Here is a 27,353-nt window from a genome sequence, read left to right as displayed (position 1 = left end):
TTGTAGGTGGGAACAGGTTATTTGTGTAGAGCACAGAGCTGCTGTCTGCTCAAACAAGCCCCGGCCTGTTCTTCATGTAATTCATCATACAAAGCAAATGAAAAGAGCATTCCTGTGAAACTGAAGACATTTGGCTAATTAGTAGTCACAAAAGATGTGCATCTTACTGGTGGGAACTTCAAAGGACCTCATGAGGTTTGGATTCACAGAGCCAGTCAGTGAAGTGGGAGCTGGACATGAGTCCTTCAAAATGCCCGGAAGACCTTGCTTGCCCATGGAAAATAGGATGGAGATTTTGTTACATGCTGTGAACCTCCAAGGTCTGCAACACTGCCCTGGTGAGAGGTGTTTCTTAGTCTCTGTTGTCCACGAGGTGCTTGCTGGGGAAGGCAAGGTATTCCCAGCACTCCAGCTTGGCTTTCTGCTTCCTGTGGACACATAAAAGTAAAGAACACTGCTAAAAATGAAATAAAACGTGAAAGATATATGAGAGCTCCAGAGGCTGCTAGATGGGTTCTCTGTCAAGACAGGTTAGTTGCCAATCTGCTTTCATAAGTACCCCAGAACCATAAAAACGACATCTCTGGAGTCTGTTTCTGGACTGGGAAAATTTTAATGGAAATAGTCTCCTGCAGGAAGTCCCCAAGGTCTGGCAGAGACAATATTTCATGTTGGGTGAGGCATAAATCTCCAAGATTTTTGTAGTCCACAGCTTGGAAACAAAAAACAGGGAAAAGTTTGATTAAAATTGTCCAGCTGAGGTGTACTATTCAGAATGATTCACAGAAGCCAAACTGATTAATGGGTATGTTTGAAATAACCCAAACCCATTCGGTGGCAATTAATAAAGAGGACTGTGACAACATGTTTGCTGGACTGGGTGCTAGGAGCAAAGCCAAAGGCCTTCTCCCTTGGCTCAGCCTGATTAAAAAGCAAATCCCACCCACCCAGACCTGAGAAACAAGGAGCTGAGGTCTGGTCCAAAATCAGCATCTCTGCCCCCAAGAGGGGAAGTGACACCTGCTTTGACACCAAGTGGCTGTTTCATTGCTCTGCAATCTGTGCTTGTTGTGGACATCAGATGCCAATTAAAAGTGGAAAAAACATGGCTCAGACCTTGACTGAGTGGCATGAACATCCCCTTGAGCTGTGCAGGAGCCTGGGCATCTTTGCCTTGGTGCAGGACAGGTGGCAATGAGCAGTGTCACATGCTCAGCTGACAGAGGGGGACACAGCCCACTCCAACTTCTACCGCAGCAGGGAAGTCTCCCACCCTGGGCCCAGGAGTGCCCTGCCCCATCCCTGTTTCCCAAAGTGGAGGGATGTTTCCCCTGGACTTTTTTGCTGTTGACTGAAGTCAGGCAGTGGTTTTGTTCTGGTGCAATGCTGAACGAATATTGAGTGTGCCTCTAAGATAAAGTCATTATTTAGGAACTCATTAAAGTACTGGCCTTGAAAAAATTTCCCACTGCTAATATCCTCTTCCATCACTGTGTCAGGGATTGGAGCTGTTTAGAGAAAGTGCTCTGTGGCTGTCTCCCACCTCTTACCTGGGGGCCACCAGGACCAGGGCTGGGATAAAAGTTTTTTAAGCCTAGAGCTAAGAAAGGTGTTAACATGAGCAGTAAATTGCTAAGTAACCCTGGCAAAACCCCTCAGCACCTTAATTTCCAGAAAAGATCCTGAGGCTGTTTTCTCTCTACTCCTCCCTTTAATGAGCTGGGGCACTGCTCTGTGCTGTGAAAGCACACTCCTCCCTCTTGTTTTTCTCCCCCACTCCCACTCTTCCTCCTCATGCTTCTGAAATTCATCTCTTGCTGTACCTGCAGGTTTTGCAATAGGAAGGAAGAAACCAGCCCAGCCATTCCCACAGATTCCTGTCCTGTGTCAGCCTCAGGGGACACCTCTGCCCCTGGGGCCACATCTGAGCCTGCAGCTTGGGAAGCAGCTTGGGGCTGCCCGTGTCCAGAGCTTGAAGGTAACTTCAGAAAGGTCAAAAATGAGTTGCTGAACTTCACTGCCAAGCAATCCTCCCTTGTAGCCCCGGTGTGGTTTCCTAGGTGGACACTGGCAACCTTATTGCTGTTTTGGCAGATCCCAACTTGCTGCAGTGGGATTCAGAAGAACACCAAGTGTCCATGCTGGAGAGCCTGTCCATATCCCACCTTTCCTCCAGGCAGTGTGTAAAGGCCCACTGGAGCTTAAATAAATACTAATTTGCAGTAAATACTAATTTGCAGTAATGACATTTAATCCTTTTCAAACCATAATTTACAGTATCAGATTATTATCATAATATCTTATCTGCAGTTCCTAATGCTTTATTGTTACCCCATTACAGGGAGTTCTGCTGCCAGTGCATATTGTCTATTTCTCTTACAAATGTTCTACAGAAACCTTATTAATTATTAGTCTCATAAAACACCTGTTAATGTTACCATTTTAATAAATCTCCTCCTTAATTAAATTAGGTTGTTCTGATAGTAATCCTCTAATGTCCACTGCCTTTCTGTTCTCATCACAGTCTGATTGTAGAGTGGGAAGCAGCATTCAATTATAATTGATGTAGGTCATAATTCAGAACCAAATTATAACATATAAAGCCATATGATCATTGAGGAATATAATAGATCTCTATACTAAAGTGTCATTTGGATTGATTAGTGCTGTTTCTAGAGCCTTGTTAGAGGTGAGAAAAGGCTTAATTCAAAAGGATCTCTCTTTTTTTTTTTTGCTTTTCTTTTTCTCTCTTTTTGTCTTGAATTTGTGTACTCTATTTCCTCCCTTGATAGGCAGCATCTACTTCAGCTGCTCTGGGACAGTGCTCATGACTACTTTCCCACTCTTTCCCACTGGTGTTTCAGTTCTAAAGCTGAGCTTTCTTTATTATTTTGTAAAGGCAGACCACGTGACAATTTTATTTAATGATTTAATAAAACCTTTTCTCCTGAGATTAGATGCAAGAAATCTTGATGCTGATCCATTACTGCTGCTACCCAAGCATGAAAGTACAGTTATTTATGATGCAGCAGTGCTGAAGATACAAGAAAATATTTAAAAGTGTACCAGAATGAAGACCTTACCCTAGCTGTAAAGTTGGCACCAGAAGGTTCCCCACACTGGCTCCAGGACAGTTCCTCTCTGCCAGGGAACGTCCCAGGGGAAACCTGTCCTGTTTGCATGGGAGGTCTGGGCACCTCTCAGCCTTGACTGCTTCTTTCCAGTTTTCTGAGCAGAGCTGTGACACGTTCTGTGGGATTAGTGGTGATCTCTCATCTTGCAGGAAACCCTGGGACAAAAAGCAGAACTTTCACAGTCAGAACCTGACTCTCAGCTCTCCAGATCTTTTCTGCTGCTGGGAAAAAAGCCTTGTTTCATTTGCTTCACTGTCTGCTTCTCCTCCCATCATCCTCATTTACCTTCCTCATGGCAGCTACAGTCATTTATTGCCCAGAAAACAATGTAGCAAGATGTTATCTGTGGTTTTAATTGATTTTTATATAATTTAGAAGTTCAGGTCCTTTCAGGGTTTTCCCCTTGCCCTGTGCACATCTGCTCCCTCCCTCCCAGTCTGCCTGCCCTCCTGTGGGTTTCAGTATCCAGTCCCTGTGAATTCACTGACTGCTGTCCTCAGTAGGATATTGGCTTCTTCTGGCCCCATTTCCTGAGGTGGAGCCCATCTCTCCCCAGTTATCCTCATTTTTCAAAAGGGCTACCCATGGCTGCAATCTCTGAATCATTTTTGAATTAACCAAACGATGTTGTAACTACTTTGTATGTGATCTGAACCTTAAAAAAACTCCCTTGCATTCTTCCATTTAAAACTGAATTACACACAAAAAAGATTTTGGAGAGAAAAAGCTACAAGCTTCATTTGGATGATGCTGAAATGAAATATTTTTACTTTTTAAAATGAAGCATGTTGGTGTGTTTGGATTATTTGCTTTGTGTTTTCCAACAATGGAATTTTTTGTGAATTTTTATTCCTCCTCTGCTTGTAGATTGCTGTAATTATTTTATTTTGATTCTTTCTGCAGTATTGGCTTTGGTTTCTTATTTGCTCAGTTCCATATCAATCAGTTTTGAGGTTTCCATTCCTGCCCCATGTGTTATCCACAGTATTTAAGATATGGATGCACAAGATGCGTACTGCAATCCCAAGTCACTGAAAACAAAAAAAATAAGTGGAAATCCATGGAAAAGAGCTGTGAAGTTTGGACTATTAAGGTGTAGGTGTGACACAAGTAACTTGCAAGTGACTGAAAAGCTTCAGGAGCAAATGAAGGTGTTGGTTTGGTACCTCTGACCAAATTGCCATCACCTTCTGGCATTTTCCTGCAGCCTGAACTGCAGCCATTGCCTGCTGTAGGCCTGCAGGAATTTTGAAGAAGCAGATTCTGCAGCAGAGGCCTGCAGTGAGGCACTGGCTCCTGGAATCCATGGTGGATCTTCCTGTGGGAAAGAGATGGCGCCTCTGGCTCTGTCCCCTCCGGGCACCGGGCGGAAGAGCCCTCATTCACTTGTGCACAATGTGATAATTGAGAGGGAGTTTCCTGGAGCTGAATGCTGCCTGCCCGGGGTCAGCAGCTGCTCTTCCATCTTGCCTTCCTTTGACATCCCTTGTGAACCCCCAGCATGGATTGGAGGGAGCCCTCCGAGCTGATGAACCTCTGCGTTGCTAAGAGACGGCTTCAGGAAGAGCCAAACTCATCAGCTTGTTGGGAGTGAAAATACTTCTATGCATTAACTACAAACAGAGGGAAAATATCCTGAAATATGGGGTGTTCTAGTTGCTGTTGAACCATGGAAGTGTTTAAGCTATGCAGAGTGTGGCAGAGCCCAGCATCTGCTGGGTCCTGTCTCTGCTCCCCTCCCGTCACAGAGACACACAGAGACCATTAACAGGTCAATGTGGTGCTGCTCAGAAGCTGTGTGGGGCCCAGCCTCACTGAACTTTGGTAGATGAAGCGTGTCTGCTGAGTTATAGTCCTACTAGAGAGAGATTCATGGCTCCTGCTAGGAGATAATGCATTTCAGGGTAGTTTTTGGAATGTCACACCTCTCTGCTGGGAGAGTGGAGGCAGGGCATGGAGTCACTCATCCCAAGCACACTGCACTTTGTGCCTCACCCTCCCCAATAATTCTTTGGTCCATTTAACATCAAAAAAGTCATGCCTGTGAGCCCTTTGCAAGAAACAGCACCGGATTTGTGCCTTGTGAGGCCTCATCCTGCCCAGGAACACTTTCCTGGCTGGTAGGAAGCCCCTTTGCCCAGTGCAGCTTCTTCTCTCTCCTTCACCCCCGTGGTGTTTTGGCAGCTTGGGAGGGGAGGGGCTGTCTCCAAATGACCAGTGGGACAGCACTGGCATCCCTTCTGCTCTGGCACAGGGCAGCACAGGGCACAAGGCACAGCACAGAGCACAGGGCACAGCAGTGGGCACAGCACAGAGTACAGGGCACTGGGCACAGCACAGGGCACAGCACAGAGTACAGGGCACAGCTGTGCTTTGCAGTGGAGTGCCTCTCCCATGTCCTGCACATGCACTTGCTGCACATTAGTGGGACGTGGTGGAAAATTTATGTACGATTTCTCTGCCTTCAGATGGAACAGAAATACCATTCTACCAGAGAAGTGGGCTTCCACAGAGCTGAATGGCTCAAAGAATGGTTCCTATCAAGGCTGATAATCTTCCCTGGCGATAACACAGTGGATTATACAGCAATTGGATGTTGAGAGTAGCTGACCTTAATCTCCCTTAACTTTGGTTTTCTTTCCCATCTGATAATAATGGAGAAAGTACAACAAGTGCCACAGAAGATTACACACACCCTGCCACACTTTGCAGATGGCTGATACAAAAATCAGAGACAATGCTAAAATAATTAAAAAGCTCACAAAAAAATGAAACAGCGCACTCAGCTCCTTTTGTGAGGCTGTGGCTAAGGAAACAGCCAGCCAGCCTGAAATGGACAATATAAATGTAAGTAGATCTTATTAAGATTCTGTGTGGCTGTTAAATCATCCTCAGCCGTTGCTTCCAGCTTAGCGTCACTGCTAATGGTGAAGAGAGGAAGAGATTAGTTTAGGCTACTTTGAGGCATCACAGATATACGTGGGAGGCATCCTCTGTTTCTTGAACTTGCATTTCGCTGACCTGCTATGTGACGAGTGGAGTGCCAGGAATACAGAAGGGTTGGCACATAAAATCCACGTCTACTCTGTCTACTCTGTCAAGGCCAAAAAGAAAAAATAAAAGTCCTGAATGAGCCTTGGAGAGTCAACAAATCTCTAAAATAGCGGCTAAAAGAGGAAGTTCAGCACGAGTTCAAGTCATTAAAATTCCCTCTAATGTATGCTCTCGCAGACCAGCGGGCTGAGCGTGATCCCAGGGAGTGGAAGGACGTGTGTGAGCTTGTGTGCAAGGGGAAAATGGACAAGGCTGATGTTGCTGACCTTCAGTGTGTAAGCCTGATTGCTCCTGTCATTTGAAATGGCTATGTGGGAAGGAAAGGTCAGTGGGGCAGCTCTGAGCTGGAAATGGGGAGAAACGATCTTCTGCAGGGCTTTTTTGGGCAAGTCCCCACGTGTGTGCAGAGTGTGGCACATTTATGTCTTGGACTTTTGCTGGTACTTGCACGAGGTCTCAAGGGGAAGGCTTGGTAAGGGAATGGCTGTAGTGGAGTGTAAACATAGATTCTTCATTTAGGAAACACTCTTTCCTAATGGTAATATTTGGCTTAGGAGCAGACAAGGCCTATTAACTGTGAATGTGTTCTTTTTATGTTCTTCCACACAGGCAATGTGGGGAAAAAATGGAGACATACACCTGGATTGTCCATGTTAGCCGCATTTCTCATTGCCTCCAGAGGGATTTCTGATCAGGAAGTGCAAAGCAGGCCTGGTAAATACATTTCCATTTATTCAGTAGTTCTGAGATTAAAAACAACGGAGACTGGGCAAAAGAAATATCAGGGGTATCTAATATCCAAGTGTTGCTTCATTAAACATCTGAAAATGGCAATGAAAAAGCAGAGATTGCAGAATGAGATTACCAGGGAGCAGGATGATAGCATGAAAGCCTCTGTCCTCTGTTTGTACAATACACATGTGGTCAGAAAAATAAAGGCAGCAAACTATTTTACTATATAATAGACAAGGATTTTCATATCTGTTTTTTGGGATGCATGGAAAGTATAAAATGGCTTTACACCAGAGAGTCACTTGTTAACTTTGGATATGTGATATGTGAATGTATAACTGAGATAAAAAAATTATCTGGTTTCATCCTTCATGTCAGGCAATATTTGCATTCAGAAGCTCCAGATGTAACATTGAGTAGCTAAGGAATATATGATAGAATATTGTAAAGCTAACTGACATTGTGCACAAGAAAATTAGTTTCCTTTTATTAGTAAAAGATTTGATCAGTCTTGGCCCTCTCAATAGGCAAAAAAAGGTGACTGTACCACAAATGCCTGTGGAGCTGCCTGAAGTCATGACAGCTGCTGGAGGAAGGGTCCCTGAAGGTGTCTCTGCCACAGGAGAGCAATGTGTAACAGCAGCATCTTGGGACCACGCTCTAAGAACTGAGGTTTAAAGCAGTTGCCCATCATCCTTGCCAGTCCCTTGCTGGCATCACCCCTGGAGCAGAAATCTCTGCCTGTGGCTCGCTGTTCCCTGCCCCTCGCTGCAAACTCCCGTGAGCTCTGGCAGCTGCATCACCTCGGGAGCAGAGGCAGGAGCAGGAGTTGGACCTGTTGTGGATCTGGGGTGCAGGGACATGCCCAAGCCCTGCCTGTGTGTGGTGACTTGTCCTTCAGCTCAGCTCAACCTCCCAGAGCCTCCCACCACTCCCCTGATGGTTCCTAAACCAGCTCTGCTGTGGTGGAGATTCTCCAAAAGCCTTTTCCATCAAGGGAAAACTTGTAACATAAATTCCTACTTGAGCACCAGTTTTGGGGGTTTTTTTAAGATTTGTTTTTCTGTAGGAACAAAGGGTTATACGCTTTGGCTTGTACTTTTTTGTGTGATTAGGTCCTGAGGCAGCTGCAATGAAAGCTGTAATTCCAGCTGTGTGATCTGCTGCCATCCATCCACCTCACATCCCTGGTACCAAATCTCCTGAGACAAAGCACCTCCTTAACCAAATTCAAGCCCAGCTCACCCTCTGGGAAGAAGCTGCCCCTGACCTCCTGCCATCCTTTTGTGTCCCCCTGAGGGGCTGAGCTGCCAAACCAAGGGTGGCAGACAGGGCAGGAGGAGTCCAGCCAGCACTGGCATGTCAGGTGTTTGGTCACCCAGTCCTCACCTGCTGCTAATGCTGGGCCTTGTCTGCATTAGCTCCCATGTGCTCTTCACTGGTTGTCACCAAGCGCTTTGCCTTTTCATTTGGACTATTTAAAGGACCTTTTAAAATTGGGTTATTGATGCATTTATGTCTGTACAGCATTTCACAAGTTATAGTGGTTTCCCTTTGGTTTTTGTTGTATTTCTGTAATCACAGTGATGAGAGGGGTTCTCCAGGAGCTGCCAGCCTTGCCAGGTCTCCCTGCTGGTGGCACCAGACTGTGGGATCTGGGCACATGGTGACACAGGGGGAGAGAGCAGGAAGGTGAAGATTAATATCTCGATTCTTGCACTACCATCCAACCTAAAAGCAGGCTGGGAAGTAGCACATATCCCAGTGGCAGTGAAGCTGCAGCCTCTGGAGTCCAGATGCATTAGAGGCTGAAGCGAGCTGAGCTCCCTAATGGATTCACGCCGTGTTTTTGAGCATCCTGCACCTTCTGCTGATTGTCTGCTGTCGAGCCCTCGCTTCCAGCAGTGCTGGGCTTTCTACTGCACGCCAGCAGCAGCTCTTCCAAACTTCCTTGATTGTGTCTGTGCCTGTTGATCGGTTCTTGAGTGATGAAATGGAAGGCAGCAAGAGTGACAAAGATTAAATGAGCAGCGAGAGGAGCCTGAGCTGAATTTTGGGAGAGTAATTAGTGGTGCCAGTGGCTCCAAGCAGAATAAGGGGGTTTGCTTTCTGCTATTATCTGTGTGGCGCTGGAGAAACACCAGGCAACTCCCTCCTGATTCTTCTCTAATTAAAAGGTTTTTATGTGGAAGGTCTGTAATATACGAGGAAGTGATAAATTAAACGTCATGAGTTCCCCACGCCGTGCTCGTGCTACAGCAGGAAATGGATTCTGCATCTCACAGGCAGGCCAGGGAAGAAACTGCTCCTTTCCCACTGCAAAGGAGTGGTAGGAGTGTTTATTTTGCCTTTACCACTGCAAAGGAGTGGTAGGAGTGTTTATTTTGCCTTTACCCAAGTGTAGGAGCCATCCCTTGGGTAAAGGCAAAATAAATGGTCTGAGTGTGGTAGAGTTGTGCTGGCATGAGTCCAGGAGGGGAAAGCAAAGGAATTGCCTCCTTCCAGCAGAGAGAAAGCAACAGTAGAGTTGGTTCAAGCAGTTGCTGCAGCCCCTGGGCTGCACTGGTCTCTTTCCTAGCACACAGGGTGGAAAATGCAGCTTTTCTGCCCAACTGCAGCAGCTCTGGCTTCTTCCTGATGGCTTCCCCCACACGTCCCTTGTGGTGGCCTGGGGAGCTGGGAAGAGACCAGAGGGATGGAGCAGGGAGAGATTGCATCCATCTGCCCCCCCAGGTATGATATCCCTGCTGGGACAGCTCCAGGAGAACACCCAGGGGCTACAGCCAGGAAACATCACCCTCTGCTCCCAGCTGTCCTCCTGAGCACTGGGAAAATAAGTGCAATTTTCTGGGGTAACTCCTAAAATTGTCTCAAACCAGGACATGCACTAAAGCAAAATGCACACAGATAAAAAAATAAAATGCTTCAAGATGATCCTACAGGATTTTTGGAAGTTTTCTCTGACATGTCAATGCTTTTATAAATTTTTTAAAGGCTTGGTTAGATTGAAAGAGAAAAGGGAGGTTGTTTTCCTGTGGCTTGGAGTCAGTGTTTAAAAAATATAGCTGTAGGTGAAAAATAGTTGCAAAATGAAATTAAAATCTGCTCCTCAATGCCAAAAGAATGCCAAAATGTAACTTTCCAGGTTTTAAGCCTGACCAAAACAACTCAAGAGTTCAGTATCATGTTGAAATATTTGAGTGAATCCAAATCTGTGTGTTCTAGAGAAAAAGTTTTCTTTCCAAACAAGTTCATTAAGCTCTCCATAAGCATCACCTCCTGGCCTGTCTTTGCAGTAGAAGGTGGTTTGTTACTATCTGTTTGAAGGATTTTTTTTTATTTTAATAGGTAAAACTCATGTACAGTGTAAACACACCAAAAAGCACACACCCTATTGAATTTTCAGAGACAGTTATTTTAAATCTGGTGTTTTTCAAAACTGCAGACATGCATTATTTACACTGGAAAATAATGTAACAAAGCTGTATTAGATTAAAATTGTTCCATAAAATATTATGATTATAATTTTTTGTAGCTTGACTTAAGGTGAACAATTTATATAAAAATACGAATTATTTTCTGTTACAAAAAATTATTCAGTGTGGGCTCTGTGCATTACAGTTATTAATCTTTCTATTTAAATGCAAATTTTTCCTTTCAACTGAGAGCTAAAGATACTTTTTATACAACTAATAAAACACAGCTCTGATCTCCTGATCCCTCATAAGGGAGATACCTTTTTCTGCTGTGTTTGGGATGTCTCTGCTGGAACTGGTGTTCCTTTACAGCAAGGATGCTCTCTTCATAAATACATTGAGAGTTCCCTGCTCAAAATGGAATTCTCATTTGTGCAGCAAGGTGTGACTTGGACAATCCTCAGTTGTGTGTTTTTGTAAAAAAAAAAAAAAGAGAAAAGAACTAAGAAGAGCAGTTACCTTTTGTGGCCATATGCTGTGCCTACAATTTGGGAGGGTCATTTATCCTTGGAAAAATCTTGCTTTGCATCCAAGTGGGTTTGCTGCTATGAGAAACCAGAAACAGGTTTGTTTGAGAGGCTGGAGTCGGCTCAGGTGGGAGCTGGTCTGGTGACTCTGGCAGGGGAGTCGGGGGCTTGGTCAGAGGTGTTTCATTCCTCTGTGGAGCAGTGGTTGAAGATCTGCCAGGCTTTACAATCACCACAGTGTTTGTGCTGTACAGAAACCCCAGAAAGCCTCATTGCACCCCCAAAATGCCAGATACCCCCAATACACCACAAACTCCAGAGCATGGACACAGTTTGCTCTGCATAAGTGTCAGAGATTCTGTCTGAACCGTTTCCATTTGCAGAAGGAAGTGGAAGTTGTCCTGTTGGACCAGGAGAAGACTTCCAGAGTCTGGTCCCTGGGAGCTGCAATCAGCCGAGGTTTCTGCTTGCCACACATGCCTGAATGTGACAAGGAGAGAGGTAACTCCTATCTGGCAGCTTGTGTCCTGAAGCAGAAATCAAAGTTGTTTATGTGATTTCATTTTCGGTAACAATTTCAGGCTAATTTCTGCCAATTTTTCATCTGACAAAGTGCTTCTATTACCCTGAGCAAGTCCAAGGACTGCTTCCTTGATAATGTTTATATTGTTCAAATTTAGTTATCAGTATTAACAAAGGAAGTTGAAAACAACTCTGAATCTCCATCTTTCATCCTTGCACGACCACAAACCTCCCATTCCACCTCCCAAGAAATGCTGTTTCCTGCCAGTGGAAAACTTTCTGATGGTTTTCCAGGTTCTGCATGGTCTGGCAGAGCGTGTTGTCCCCTGGCCACCCCTTGGTCTCCCTTGTTAGTGGTGCTCTGACTCTCCCTGGATGGGAGCATGGCTGCTCCAGCTGCTGGAAAGGTGGGTAATTGAAAAGGCTGAAGTAGTGAGTGCTGTTATAATTAACTGTCTGTATTAGGCATTTTACAGTTCTGACACCTCACAAGAGTGGAGGTTTAATGAGAATGGAGAGAGGCTCAAAAGCAATCCATTTTCCCAGTAAAGATTGTAATGAAGGTGTGAAATGATGCACAGCTAACTAAACCTGTCTGTAATAGCCTCTCTGTTATAATGCAGTGATCTGACACCTTGGAAAAACAATACCGTGCATATGTATAAATGTATATTATATCTATATATATATCTTTATCTATATCTACATCTATATCTCTATCTTTCCTTGCAGTGTTACTGTAATGTATCATGCAGCTTGACTGGGTGTGCCATGTGTAGGTCAGGTGCCAAAATGCGTAAAGAACTGATTGTTGACAAAAAATCCTCATTTGCTGTGTAAAGAGGAATGTAACCCAAGGAAAGTCCCAGAAAATGTCCCAGAGAGGGCATTCAAGTGGAGGACAAGGGGCTGTGAAGGCCTGTGCCAGGGCCAGCTGTGGCACAGCACAAAGGACTTCTGTGACCCATTTTCACCAGCACAGCCTCCTCACTACACTCCTGTCATGAATCCCTTGGGATCTGCACTGGAGGAGCAGGAAGAGCAAAGGTGTTTTCTCACTGTTGCTTCAGAAGAGGCTCAGTCTCTGACTATCAGTTAGAATTCCAACTGCAGTAGCAGCAAACAGAGTAAAATTTCCACAGCAAACCACTGTCATTGCATCTCTCTGTGTTTGCAAGGAATGCATCAGATTGGGGTGGGTGCAGCGGGAATGGGAATGAGGATGGCACTCACCACGTGGCTCCTGGTGGCACTTGGGAGTCCGTAGCCCTCTCAGATTATTTTTGGAAATGGATGCTTTCCTCTGGGATCTTGTGTCTCCAGATTTCATCTTCATGGTTTTTATGTCCCACCCCTGCAGGGTTTCAGTCTCAGCTGGCGAGGAGCTGAGCACCTGCTGAGCCCCGTGCCCTGCTGGAGCAGGTGCCCCTCTGCACACCCAGACAGTGGGACGTGGTCAGGAGGTCATTTCTGCCCACACAGTGGCCCAAAGCTGTCCCAGCATGGAGCACTGAGGGCTGCTGCAGGTGTATGGCACTCACAGGCAGGTTTCCTCTGGAGTGGGTAAGTTTGTTTGTTTACCTGGGAGCCATTTGTCACCACTGTCACCTTTGCTCTGAGGCACCTCAGCATCCTCACCTGGTGGGAACGGGTCTGCTGCCACCTCTGTATTTCCAGCCAGGCTGAGGGGGCTGAGGGCCGGATCTCTGGGAGCTCACAGGTCTGATATTTGTTATGCTGGACCCTAAGTGCAGACAGGCATGAAGGGCTGCCTCCATTCTATGCAGCTCTTGCTCCAGTTTTATCCCAAAAAGCTTTTCCCGGCTGACCTGGATTACCTTCTCCTTTTTAAAATATGTAATTTCTATGACTGATATAAATGTCAAGCACATAGATGAAGAATAAAAATAGAGATAAACACCTTGTTAATTATAATCATTATGTAAATACCTGAGCCATAAATTTCAATAATTAGTCTTACTTTTTTTTTTTTTTCCCTCTCCTTGCATGAATATGGCTGAGCTTTCTCATAGCTGCTGGTAGGATAGAGCCTTGATTGCTACACTACATGAGTTTTGTGTGTGGCATATGGTGAGGTCTCATGAAACATAATTGTGGAGCACTAATGTTCAGCTCTCCTGTGGGGAGTATCACATCCTGAAGGGTGATTCCTTTCAGTAACACCAAGATCCTATAGGAAAAGAGCTTCTTTTAAAGATCTCAGCCATATGATGTATGGTAAATAACACTTGTATTCACATATTATGTGTTTCTGCTCTTGAGGTTTGCCCTTGTTGGTGCTCAAATTTGTTTTTGTTTAGCATGTCACAGGACTTGGAGCAATACAGTTTTGCCAAAATGCGTGGGAAGGCTATGTAAACACCATCCAAGCTTTCTATACACTCTCTGCATCCTCTCCAGTATGTTTAAATGTTCCAGCTATGCAGCTAAAGTACACCCACTAATACAAGTTAATACAAAGACATGCTTATATAACGGAAGCACTTTAACTAGATTTTTATAAAGAGAACAAGAGGATCCCCTGAGATATTGTTGTACAAATAACAAAAGACAGAAGCTCAATTAGTGAAAGCATGGAAGTGAAAAGTGAGACAAAAATAATGTAGAGTAAAATTCAGTAGGTATATTAGTTTGCAAAGTATACTTTCTTGCACATTAAAGGGCTGCATTGAGGAATGAATTACCTGCTTTCCCTGTGACAGGTTTCTAAACTGAGGTTGTCAGAATTTTTTTTTGCAGTGTTCTGACTCAAGATAGGAAAAGTCAATTCCTTAATTCTACTAGATGGAGGTGTCACTTTGATACTTCCATTTACTTTTTTCATTACAGGAGAGCAGAAGTTGTCCAGAATTTTTGGGTTTTTTTGCCAATTTGTGTTCCCCTGAGACTCCAACAATAACGAGTGATAGTTTTTTGGTCCATATTATTTTAGAATAATATTTTACAAACAGCAATATATAGAAGCACGAGCCTCAACAGTTGGCCAGCAAGTAAAGCAAGAAAAGATTTGGTTTACAGAAATAAATCCAATCCTTATTCTTTTTCCTTAGAAGCCAACAGTGTGTTTCCAGCAAGGTGAGACTACATAACAAAATGTTGCACTCTGGCCCCATGCCTGCAGAGTTCTTTGGTAATGGGACTTCTGAAGCCCTTTATGCCTTTCCTAGAACAAAGCTGTGGTTTCCTGTCTGATCTCCTAAGAGAGCCCAGGAGCCAGCAGGGCTGCCTGCAGCATGTGCAATATGCAGTTTGCACTGAGCTCAGAACTCCACAGCCTGATTTCATGCAGCTTCACAGGCTTTAATCCTGCTCTCATGGTACTTCTCTCTCTGGGCCTCCCAAGTGTCCACACCAGCCCCTGGTCTCATGGGGAAAGTCCATTTCTGCAGAATCCTGGGAATAACTCTTGTAAAATACAGCTGCTAACAAAAAAAAAATTAAATTATCAGTCAAAAGTGTTTCCCAATTAGTTGGTTCAAAATGATTTGTTTTGGCAACCTTCTTCTGTCAGTCACTGGTCCCATGTATTTACATAGGGCTTAGTGATGAAACTACTTGGAAATGTGTGAAATTATGTATTTTGCAACTTAAATCACCCTTCAACAGCTAAAAAGGAAATCCAAGGAGAATACTGCCGCTGGGAGAAGCAGGGTTTGTAAAGGAACTTTTCTGGGTGAAGCTGGAGCTCCTGGTCTGGGGGAATGTGCAGGGCAATGAGATTCAATCCAGTTTTGTGGCATTTGACTGCAGCCTCCACCTCTGTGTGCTGCTACCCTGGAAAGAGAAAAGACCTTTTCAGAGCAAAGGTTGTCTGTGTAAAGCACCTTGGAAGAATGTATGAATGTGTCTTTTTCTGAAATGGCAGTTTGTTTCTATACTGCTGGTTCCCTGTGTAGGAGACCCAGAAAGCAGTCTTGAAATTTTCTCCCCAGAGGTGATGCAGTGTCTGGCCAATGGCAGAAGTGGAGCAATTTGAGCAGCATTGCTTGATTTCAGAGCATGAGATCCTCACAGTGTGTTTCAGTTTGTAATATTCTGGAGATAAGAATCTTTAAATACCGAAGGAGCATACAGTGTACAAGCATTGTATTGACATTTTTCTATGCTATCATAACCACAGATTCATCTGCTTGTCCTTATGTTAGCAATTTAATTTTAATCCAGGGCAATAATGAAAAAGTGCATTACTGGGGAAAAACAAACTCTTCATAGCCCGTGTTCCTGATATTTTTAAGGAATTGAATTGCATTTTCAGTTGACAATACTAGGCTATATAATACTAGGCTATCTTTAGGCCTTCTGTGAACATCCATGAACAACAAAAATGTGTCTGCTAATGTATTGTCAGCCAGAGGAAAATAGACTATTTGTAGCTCTTGTGTTGGGGGAGGATCGGGAGCCCTTCTGTGCCCTGTGCCACTTTTACTCTGCAATTTCCTGGGAGGATTTGGAGCAGCTTTGAGATGGGAGAGGCACTTCTGCCTGTGCTGAGGCTGAGCTGGAGCTGCCCTGCCAGGGTGTCCCTGCCAGCTCTGGATGGTGACGGAGCAGGGCTGGGCTGAGCTGCCCAGGCTGGGGAGGAGATGAGGGTCAGGGTTGGAATGCTCAGGCAGGGGTGGCTGTTTCTGCTCAAATGGGTTAAAATTCCCCATATCTCTGGGGAGTGATTTTAACTGACAACAGCAAGAGTCCATTCTGATGCTGAAAACCTTTTTTTTTTTTTTTTTTTTTTTTTTTTTCCCATTTTTAGGTGGTACAGGTCTGTGACAAACACTGGCTGTTCAGGCACAGGTTTTCCTTGCCACAACACAACCCTAGCCACAGATTTATTAAAAACTGGGAGCAATCAAGTGCTCAAGAGTGTTGTAGAATAAGAATAATTTGGATTCCATTTTTTAAATAATTTAATGCATTTTTTATATAGAGAGATAGAGGACTCAAAAATCTGACAAGAAGGAGCACAATATGAGATTTATTTCCCAAAGCTGTTTTTTTCCTAAACTCTTGCCAAGAATCTTCTACTACAATTTTGAGCTTTATTAAAAAAATCCTAGGAGAAATGTGTACTATTCTTTATCAAACTACTTAGGACATATTCCTAAGAGTCACTCACACTCCCACACACACCTTTCCACAAGTGAGATAAATTGAGAATGTCACTATCTTTAATGTTAGAAGTATTTCCATCTTCCACTGCAAATATGCAGTGATGCATCTAGAATAGCACTGTCAGGGGAAGAAATCTTCACATGAACAGAATTTAGCTATTTGTGTTCTCTTTCGACATGCACTTAGTGTTTCTTCTTCTAGTGGGATCATGCTGGCTGCAGGGAAATGGAGAAAGAAAACTGTTTCTTTAGATGTGAGCCTGCTCTGAGTCCTGCCCCTCGGCCAGTCTCTGACAGCCTGCACCCAGTCCCGAGCCTTGCAAAGCTGTGGGAAATGCTGGCTGCAGGGCACTGCACTGCTGACAGCAAGGTGGGTGCAGGGAAATTGCTTTGACATGTGCTGGTGGGGCTGAGCGTGGCCTTCACCTCCTGGGTCTGCACAAAACTGCTGGTTCCAGTGGGGAAGCAGATGGGCATGAGGACTTGAGAACTAATCTCCTGTCTGTGCTTCTGCCTCTGTGACTAATTGCTCTGAAATTTGCACATGTAATAGCTTTCGCTTTTCCTAATACCTCTTACTAGGTTAGCATTTTAAAAAGATGTATTTTCTTGTCATTAACAGCACTAGATGCAAATGGGGAAGCAGATAGATATACATTGCTTATTAATTAAAACAAGAGCACAAATTTCGGGCAGTGCAGTCAGGCTCCAAGGAGTACCTGATGCCGTGTCCAAGGCAGGGTATGCAGCAAGAAATGCACCCCCTGCACCACTCCTCTGTGGGGACACACAAATTAGAAATTTCAAGGGCTGTTGAACACTGTGAATTTTCACCGGGGATCAGCACAAAGTTATTTGGCATGGGAGGTTCTGTAACTGTGATACATTGGGAAAGTTCATACTGTGCAATGGCCCTAAAACTCACCCATCCTCCTCTAGTATGCAGAGACCCAGTGCTCAGATGTGTTTAATATAAAGCAGGTAGGATATGAGCTGACTGGAGCAGTTTTTCTGTCTCTTGTTGCCTTTACATTATTCATCTTAGGATCATCTCCTGTGCTATTTATATTCAGCATAAATAATAATTAAACCAGGGGACAGAGGTATGCTGTGAATGTGAAGAAAAACTCCATGTTCCTGATGCTGCAAAGTTGGAAAGTTAGCCAGGACTGGGGGAGGCCTTAGTCTGAGGCAAGGTGGTCTGTTGGAAATGCTTGCTTCCTACAGGAAAGCATTAGCATGCAAGCACTACTCTTAAGTGGCCAGAATGTAGTGATTAAAGTGCTCTTGCTGTGTGATCTTGGGCCTCTTGCCCTTTCTGTTCCTTAATTAATTTCCTCTATAATTTGTGTATTAATAAAAACAAATTACCTGCTTCATGGGAGGTGAGAGGTTTTATTCATTTATGTTTGCAAACAGTGTTGAGATCCAAGGAAGGAAGGAAGGAAGAGGCTGCAGAAGTGAGACTGCTGTATTTAGTGCATGAATGATATATGACAAGGTTTTATACATTGGCAGTCTGGTAATTTGACATAGCAGTCAGCCTTTTCCCTTTCTACCATTTAACTTTCTTTTTCTGACATTGTTTAACTTTCTTTTTCTGACACTGTTCTATGAGGCACTACTTTTGCCTCTAGTGTGATATGCAAATGAGTGGATGTGTGGACACTTTGCTTTTGGGTGGATCACTACCTTTGTTCCAGCCTCTCGTTCATGATCATTTATGGAGAAGGGCACTGCCCAGTGACTGTGGAGTCATCTGCCAGCAGGTCATGTATTTGCAAATAATGTTGGGATTAAAATTTCTTTCCATGTCCCACTTTCATGGCATAAACATGGATTTATCTCCACAATGCTCTGTTTTTTTTTTGCTATTACTAATAGGGTAGCAGCTATGGGGGTTCTCCTGCATGGGACAGAGGTGCACAGACAGGACAGTTCCAGCTAGATATGGAGAGCTGATTCTTGTCTACTGACACAAATTGCTCTACAACTCAGATTTTTAATTTCTTCCTCTGAAAATGAACTGGATCAAGCTCTTACAGTCTATATGCAACATGTAGTAGCTCTGGCCAGATGTTGCCTGTGGCAGTTTTGCTGGGGGAGTGCAGCAGAAGCTGATGCATGTCCATGAAAGAGAGAACTGTGCTATCAATGGATGCTCCTGATACCTTCACTCCTGGTGAGTAATGCAAACAGGTTTCTTCCTACCTGTGCAAACCAGTCTCAGGATGGAAGCAATATGAACAGCCAGCATATCTTCTCTTGTAATGTCTAATAGCAACATCTAATTCTGGATTTTCAAAGCTCTTGCCTTAAGGTGCTGCTGTGATACGGAGCGTGTTTGTGCCCAGGCAGTGCCGTGAGAGCAGCTCAGTGCAATTCTGTATGCAGAGAGCTCTGGGCTGGGCTCCCCTTGGAGTTCCTCAGCAGGCACTAAGGATGTGTCATCCTTTGAGTTATCTCTAACTTTTAACTCAGATTTTCTCCATGAAAGCTGTTTTGGTCTTGATTCCAAAACACTACACGGAATACTGCATTTCACAGTGTGCTTTGCCACAGAGTTTTGCCAAGGGAGTAGTGGGGAGGGCGAGGAGATGAGAGCTGCCTTTGGGCTGTTTTTGCCTTCCCCCCTCATGTGTGCCTTGCCTATTTCATCAGCAGTTTTCTTTGTGCCCCTCCCAAGTTTGCTTCTCTCAGGGATTTTAAGACATGGCCACTGCTCTCTTGGACTGAGCTGTGTGGGAGAGGAAGCTCAAGTTGCTCTTGGGTGTTTGCAGTTTGCCCCTTAAACCTCTCCTAGGAGGATGCTGCTTGCTCCATGTCCCATCTTGCATTGACCTGAAGAGTCCTGTTACCTTTCCCCTCCTGCATGTGCAGGATTTATGGTTTTTTTGTGCTTGTGACTGAGGTTCACCCTGGGGCAGAAACCTTTGTGGGGCAGGGAGAAATAGAACTCTCTGTTTTGCAGTGTGAGAATGCCCCCAGCCTTCCCACAGCAGCCTCCCCTCAGTTTTGGGGAAGATTTCCCAAAAATCAGGGTGGTCTGTCAACCACTGGCATTGAAACCCTCCTGGAGGCTCTGGCTGAGGTGCAGCCCAGCTCCCCAGAGGCAGCAGGAGTCCTGCACTCCCTTGCCAGGCTCTCAGGGCCAGGACCCTGGGCAGCCTGAAGTGGTGGTTCCTGTCTCCCAGCCCTTCAGAGCTGAGTCCTGTTAATGATGTGTGTAAAGATCTCACGCTGCTGAGGCCACGGTGCTGCTCCAGAAATGCTGAGCTAATTGCATGAAAGGTGAAGCTCCAGTACAGCAATGACTGATTCAGCCTCAGGCCCTACAGCAGAGAGCAGCTCATGGAAACCAAAGACCAGGCATGTGATTGCAGACCCTTAATCCAGCTAAAATACCATGATGCCTGACCTCATTAACATGAAGTCACAAAACACATCTCCCTGCATGGTTCCTTGCTGTGTCCAGTGAAACAGTGGGAACTCAGCCAACCAGCCAGGTATTCCTCCCTCTCTCTGCCTGGGAAACTCTGGGACGTCCAGACTGAGCTCCTATAAGCTCATGGGGACGAAAACTTATAACTTACTAATTAATGCAAAGACATAAAAGTGATTGCTGCCACAGTGCTAAAGCTGATATTGAGCGTGTAGGGTGAGGGAGAGTAAGACAAAAAAGAAAGTCACATACAGTGCCTTATCAGGGGCCAGGAGAATTTTTAAGGGTTAGGATTAGATTCTAATATAATAGGGAAGTTAATTCTCTGCCAGTGCACAGTGCAGGCTTCCAGCTCATAGTCTGGGGTAGCCCCTGGCACAATTCTGCCTCTCCTAGCAAACCTGGTGCACTTCAGAGAAAAAGTTTGGGTTGCACTTAGAGTGGGATGAACTTTGCAGGTGGCAATGCTGTGCCTTTGCTTTCAGTGCCTATCAGCTCCACCAGCACAGAGAAGTCCCTGCTGCTAACAGCAGACAGCTCTTACTCCAGCCTGACTGTTTGGATGCTGAGGTCTCTTTGGATGCTGAGGTAATTGAAATTCGTGTACAGGAAAGGGGGAGGAATACTGGCATTTCCATGCATGTAGCTTAGTTCTTTACAGTGGTTTTCTGCAAGCCATGAATCATGGATGAAGTATTCCTACAAGGCAGCTTGGTTTCTCCAGAGGTACCTCTGCGGTGGAGCAGGGTGCTGAGCACCAGCACAGAGGCTTTCCTCTCTCAGCTCAGCCCAGGGAGGAGGTCTGGGCAGTGCAGGGTAATCTTCCCTCTCACAGCTGCACTGTGGGCAGGGGATGGAAGGGCGAGGGATTTGGCTGCCATGTGTGGGCTGAGGATGACAACGCTGCCCTGTCACCAGCACATCCAGCAGGACCCTGGAGCAGCTTGGTGCGGCCGCCGAGTGTTGGCCGGGGTTTGTCGCGGTCATTAGCGGCGTGAGGCCACAGGCCACGGGCTCCTGCTGGGGTGGGGCACTGTGGGGTGCTGCCTGCAGGGCCTGCTGGCCCCCAGGGACACCCCGGGCAGCAGCTCCCATCTGCACTGCCCGCTGAACATCAGCAGGAGCCTGTTAGAGAGGCTGGGGGAGCAGGATGGCAGCACAGCAGGCAGTGACAGATCATGCACTGGAGAATGATTGATTTACTTTGTAGGGCTCTGCTCTGCAAAGATTTGGATCCGTGGGGCTTTGAGCTTAATAAGAGTTGGGGAGATGAGGCTATTACAGCAGCAGAGGAAGCCGTCAGTGCTTCAGGCTTTTCACAGCATGGCAGTGAGGCATTTATTTAACCTGCTGCACAGCAGTGGGGCCAGCCCTGCTGCCAGCAGGAGCCCTTTGTCCTGCCACCAGGTTCAGCCGCGGCCAGAGTTTCAGGTGTGCATGGGGAGAAGTCTGGGAAGTTCAGGTTTGGAGGCTCTGGGCTCAACCCAAGCCTTACAGCATCACTGCTGGGCACATACTGACCGCCACTGCTGCAGCTTCTCACTTATGCTTCAACTTTACTGAAGGAAGAAGACTTGTGTCACGGGCTTTGTGAAGAGGAGGACCATCCTGGGAGTAGGGTGGCCCTGGGGCCACCTTCTCAGTCATCCTAAGCAACTGAGTAATTTGGGAGACCTTGTGAAATGCCTGTTAGCATGCCTCAACACTAACTTGGACAGAGAGACTCAAGCTGAGTCACCCTGCAAAACTCTGGTGGGATTTGGCCCAAACTCCATGTCTTGGCTTGGCTATGGACCCTCTGGATCCAGGGTTCTTGTCTATCCTGGTCCAATTTGGAAGGAATTGCCAGGCCTAATCAAGCCTGTGACTCTGGGAGAGGGAGATGCCCTGCTGAGGGAGCTGTGGAAGGGCCCGGGCAAACAGCCAAATGAAATCCCTGGGGAGCTGTCACTTCCTGGCAGCACTGTTTGGCCTGGAGCATCAGCTTTGTCTCAAGCAAAAATACTGTAAAGCACAGTCATAAAGCACAGAAATTGTTAGAAGGTCTTGAAAATCTCCCCGTTTAAAGCACTACCTAAGGGGAGCAGCTGCTCTTCCTTTCAGCTCACTTTCCTGCAAGGAAGTTGGAGCCATCTCCCTCCTCCTCCAGACAGGTCTTTGCCTGACAGCAGCAGCTTTGATGGGACTGCCTGGCTCTCCTGAATTCTCTAGTCTGCCAGGACATCCTCTAGTTTAATTTTCTCCTCTGTGCCCATTTACCAACAAATTTTCTGAGACTATTTCTTGGCTGCAGCTGCCAATCTGAATATTCACCTGGAAAACCAAACCAAATCAAACCAAACCAAACCAAACCAAACCAAACCAAACCAAACCAAACCAAACCAAACCAAACCAAACCAAACCAAACCAAACCAAACCAAACCAAACCAAACCTCACCTCTATTAGAAGGAGCCAAGTTGTTAATACAGACAGATCAGGTGGGAAATACATCACCTGAGGGCTCAAAGGGAGGAAGAGCTTTGCCACTTAAGAGAGATATATAGAACTGTGGGGGTGAGCTGGAAGGCAGCTGTGGAAAAGAGACCTTCATCTGTAGGATGATCTATCTACCCATGAAAGGTGTCTGCAGCTCTGCCTAGTCTGCTAATATCCCACTCATTGGGTGGGTAGGAGAATAGAAAAATGAGTGGGAATAAATCAGAAAAGCTGGAAATGTAGTGTGTTATCTGCAAAGTGCAGGTGGAAGAAATGTGTTCTCTCTTAAAGACTTCCCACAGATTTAATTCCCTTGTGTCTTTTCTTTTAATGTCAGTGCTTAAAAATAGGACTGAAGAAGGAATATAACATTTTTGCTAGTGTTAAGCTGGCAGCTAGTTAGTGCTGGCTACTTATTGTATAGGCCAAATTGCTCAGATGAGACCTGCTTTATGAAGGTGCAAAATGGCTGCTGCTCTCAGGAAGCAGGAAAATTGGGAATCTTTTATATTTTTTTTTACTTCTTAGGCGGCGCAGTGACCTGCAATGCCTTAGCTTAGAGTAATGAGTCTCTTGTATCTGTGCTTACCCACCAGATAACAGCAGGTCAGTTGGGCTCCTGGTAGAGTTGGGGAGGCTTAAATAAGGACAAGCAATTCCTCTAATGATCTCTGCTGCCCTCCTGGGGGAGGCTCACCTAGGATAATGCTGTCCCCCGCTGAGTGACCACTATCATCCTTTATTCCCAAATCTGCTTCTTGCACTTCTGTGTTGAGAAGGATTTAAGACCATTAGCAAAAGGCAGTGTGCTATCTGGGAGAGGCTTGGCCCTGTGATGTGCTTCCTTCTCAGTGCTGGTTGGAGTTCTGTGCTCCTGAAATAGCTAAACACACGTTTAGAACCTCAGTGGGGAAGGACTCTGCCTTTGGCAGCGGTTTGGTTTAGCTGCCTGCTGGAGCAGAGGCTGCTCATCACTTCTGAGGTGCTGGGCTGCGCTGGCTGGAGCCTGAACATGCTGCTGCTTTTGCTGTGCATCTGGTTTGAACCTCGAAAGTTACTGGTTTGGGGGTGTGGTGTGACTGTCTGGGTGGTTTTGTGATGGACCAAGGGAGCAGGAGAGCATCTGGGTCCAGCAGTGGGTGTGCAGCAAGGCCAACCTGGGCTCAGGCTCCCTGGCTGAGCTGAGTGAGTTAAAGGCAGGGAAACTGGTGACATGAGGGCAGGTGGAGAAAATGGGGACACTGTGTCTCTCAGGGGCTCCCACCCCTTCCTCCACCAGTGGGTGTATTGGGTAAAGTGGTTTACCCAATAAACTAAACTAACTTAACTAAACTGATTCTTCCAACCTGGAACCTTTTGTGTGATGAGGAACCCTGGACTGAGCTGCTCCCCTGCTCCCCTGCTCTTGATGACCCAAAGAGAGAGGTAACAGAGGAATAAATCCTTGATGGGTGGGCAGTGCTTACCTGCAGGGACATACAAACCCCTCCTGTCAAAACCTTTGGAGAATTGGTTTGATTTTAATTTAAAATGCACTCAGTGGGGCAAGAAGGGATTCTCTTCTGGGCTACCTGCAAACCAGCTCTTCCTGTCACATCCTGCTCCTTTCCCATAGCCAGCATGTCAGCACAGATCTGCTGCAGAGCACAAATTCCAGTGACCATGGCAGAGGCAGACAGAGCTTGTCTACACAGCCCCTGCTCTCTGCACTGTCTCCTCAGGCCAGTTCTGGGCCAGCCAAGCAGCTCTTTGCACTGGTAGCATCAGGACGTGCCTTTGCCTCCTGCAGGAAACACTGGCAACACCCCACTGGCACCAGCAGTTGCTGGCACTGCCAGTTCACGGGTGCATAAAGTACATTTGTGGCGCCTCAAGAAAATATATCCCTCTTTCTGAAAACTATATGAGATGGAGCAGCACCTTCTGTTTATGCTGCCTCCTGCCAGGCTTTTTAGCATTATTTAGTAGCAGCTGGAGAAGAGCTCATGAGCCAGCAGCACCTTCCCTTCGAGCCCTGGTCCATGCTGTCCCTCACCGTGGCAGGCTGCCCACTTGCCGAGTGTGTTTGCTTTGCTGTTCAGTTGTTTCAAGGCCCTGCTCACCAGCTAGGATTTGGAGAGATTAATAATGTCGCTTTTTTGTACAATGTCCTTGACAAGCCAGAAATTCACCCATTTGCTGTTTTGAGCAATTAAAATGATGACATGGACATCCACCCCCATGCAACCAGTTGGCGAAAGCGCCCTGTGATGAAACTGCAGAGCCCGGTGAGCGAATCTGTGTGTGTAGCTTGGCACAGAACAGCCCTGCTGACTTCCCTGACCCACACTGCTTTGTTACTCAGACACAAACATCTCAACCAGCACTGGCACTGCCAAGGCCAGCTGCTGCTGTTGGGTAATAACCCAGCACGCTGGGGTTTGCTGCTCTCATTGGGCAGCCAGGAACCTCAGTGGATGGCAGGGCTTCTTTATTGATTGCCCTTCAGATCAGAAACTGGATGGGACCACAGGGAGCTGGTAAGGGAGGAAAACCATTCTAAATGCACTGTAAGTGCCCCTTTGCAGGATTGGTGAGCAGGAAATGGTAATATGTATTTACAGGATGCACAGAAAAGCAAAAGCTGGTAAACTTGCTTGTGTTCCCCTTCCACAGAAGAAATTTTGCTTCAGCAGAGATGGGGAAATACTTGCTCTAATGCATGTTCCTTTATTGCTGGGGTCTTATAGCAGAGAAGAATCTATATTCTTACACAGAAGTTTTGGGAAAATTGACAAGTGTTTGAAAATATGAGGGGAAACAATAAAAAAAAAAAAAGGAAATGGGGAGTTGGAGTTGGCAGATGTGGAAACCTTTCCTGTCGGCTACTTCTTCCCTCAGGGCTAGTTTGCAAAAGTCATGAAATGAATGCTCTGCTCTTATTTCCTGCATAGCTGGGAGGGACTCACCAAGCCAAATGGCTGAAAGTGTCCAGCAGGGACAGGTTCCCCTCTCTGTAGCAGCCACAGCACCATGAAGCATCCCCCAAAGTCACCTCTCACTGTGCCACACATTCCCATCCTCAGCAGCTGGTCTGGCTGGTATGAGAGAGCAGAGAAGGTTGTGATCCTATTTTTCACTTTGTTGAGTGTTTGGAACTTCACTCCAAGGTTTTGTGTGGCTCTGGTGTACTTTTGAAATGCCTGGGAGAGTGGCTGAGACACTGATGCACAGATGTGCAGTGAAAGTATAAAAGCCTGTGCTGTCGTTTCAGAAACGTGTGCTGTTCCCTTGGTTTGCCAAACTCTTACAATAATCGTAACACCTGCAGCCTTCCTGCAATCCAGTCCTGGATGCTTTTTTCCTGCTTGCTCAGCTCTTTTCTAGCTGCCTGTCACCTGGGAGATGCCCTCTCCAGCACTGTGGTTATCATTCCTGGAGCAGCTCCTGGAAGCAGGGTGGGCAGCAGGGGGGGAACTGGGATTATTCCCTGCTTCCCTGGGGCATTTCATGATCCTGGATGAAGGACAAAAGTGGCAGGCACAGCCAGGGATTAGTATGTAGAAGTCTTGAATTTTAGGAAATCCTAATATGTTTGTGACCCAACTCCTTGTAGAATTGTGAGTGAAATATCAAGAATGTTAAGGAAATGAGAAAGATGCTGGAATTTTGCAGTGTAAGGGGCTAGTGTTGGAAGGGCAATAAACTCATGTGCAAAGCCTGTTTTGTTTTATGTGGTATCACCATCTGCTTGCTTCCCCTTTGCGTTTGTCCACCTGACACATTCAGTCAGAAATAGGAGCAGCTTGGACAGAGGATGTTTTCCTTTGTGTTTGCAAAGCCTGGAGAACTTGAGCTATGATATCCAAAAGAGCCTGGGTGATCTGGTGGAGATAGAGCTGACCCTGAACTGAAAGATTATCCCTGATCTGAGACCTCAGCAGCCTCAGACCTTTGCCATGCTCTGACTTTTAAGACAGGATTGAAATCTCTCAGCATTTTCTGGGAGACATTTTGGCCCACACAGACCTGGGCGTCTCCTGGGCCACCCACCTGGAGGCAGCTGCCCCAAATCCATCCTGTGCTCCAAGATGTGCTTTCAGGACATCTTGGCAGGCTTGAATACAGGGGGCTGGGCTGTCTCCATAGGGCTGGAATGCTCTGGTGAGGACATGACCACTGCAGTGTGAGAGCCACCAGCTCAGCACTGCTTGAGGAACTGGCCTTGAGACATCTCCACTCAGGCTTGGACCACCAACCAGTTTTGCAAATGAGAGGGCTCTGTTTTTGTTATCCAGTCCTTCCTTATGGAACATGAGTAATTTCTTATGCACACAGAGGTTTGTGATTCAAGTCTGCATTAGCCACCCTACTTTGTTACAAATGAATCATAAAATAAACTTAATGTAACAAAGCACACAAAAGTAGAGGGATATTTGGATTGGCTTGGTTTGATGTTTTCTTTCCTTTTTTCTTTCTTTCTTTCTTTTATTTTTTCAGTTTGGCAAGTTCTCTAAGGTTTTTATCCAGCTTTGTTCCCTTCATGTCATCCCTTTAGTTTTACACGGATCACTCCGAAATACAGAAGAATCATGTAAAACAAGAGAGAAACAGACAACACTAAGGTGAAACCAGACCAAGTATATCAAGGTGTGTTCTTCCAGCCAATGTGTTTTGGAACCATTTGGGCTTCTTGTTGACAAAGAAATTTAATTTCTACAGTTGTGGGTTATTTTCAGGGGTTTTCCCTCTGCAGAATGCTTTGTTTTGACTGAAGAATATTGCCATGCAACATTTGGGTCTCCAGCTACAGAAGGCCCTGGCATGTGGGACCCTCCTAGGGCACCATCCAGAGCCTCTGATGCCTTCTGGTGGACCCAAACTTATATTTTTCTGGTTGAGAAGCCTCTCAACGGCCACAGGAGGGGACTGTCCCACTGGG

The 27,353-nt window shown here is 45.8% G+C and overlaps 1 long non-coding RNA gene across 2 annotated transcripts; it reads left to right on the top strand.

Moving 5' to 3' along the window:
* The first annotated feature begins 6,361 nt into the window (after positions 1-6,361).
* LOC140684982 (uncharacterized) lies at positions 6,362-14,098 on the top strand. Of its 2 annotated transcripts, none has more exons than XR_012058046.1 (4): positions 6,362-6,463; positions 6,798-6,902; positions 11,680-11,792; positions 12,746-14,098. It is a non-coding gene; the product is annotated as an uncharacterized lncRNA (long non-coding RNA). The 2 variants fall into 2 exon arrangements; XR_012058047.1 differs by lacking the exon at positions 12,746-14,098 and adding an exon at positions 12,118-12,582.
* The last annotated feature ends 13,255 nt before the right edge of the window (positions 14,099-27,353 follow it).

Source organism: Taeniopygia guttata, chromosome 12 (genome assembly GCF_048771995.1).
Source record: "Taeniopygia guttata chromosome 12, bTaeGut7.mat, whole genome shotgun sequence".
In the NCBI taxonomy this organism is placed as follows: Eukaryota; Metazoa; Chordata; class Aves; order Passeriformes; family Estrildidae; genus Taeniopygia; species Taeniopygia guttata.
This window is presented reverse-complemented; position numbering and strand designations above follow the sequence as displayed.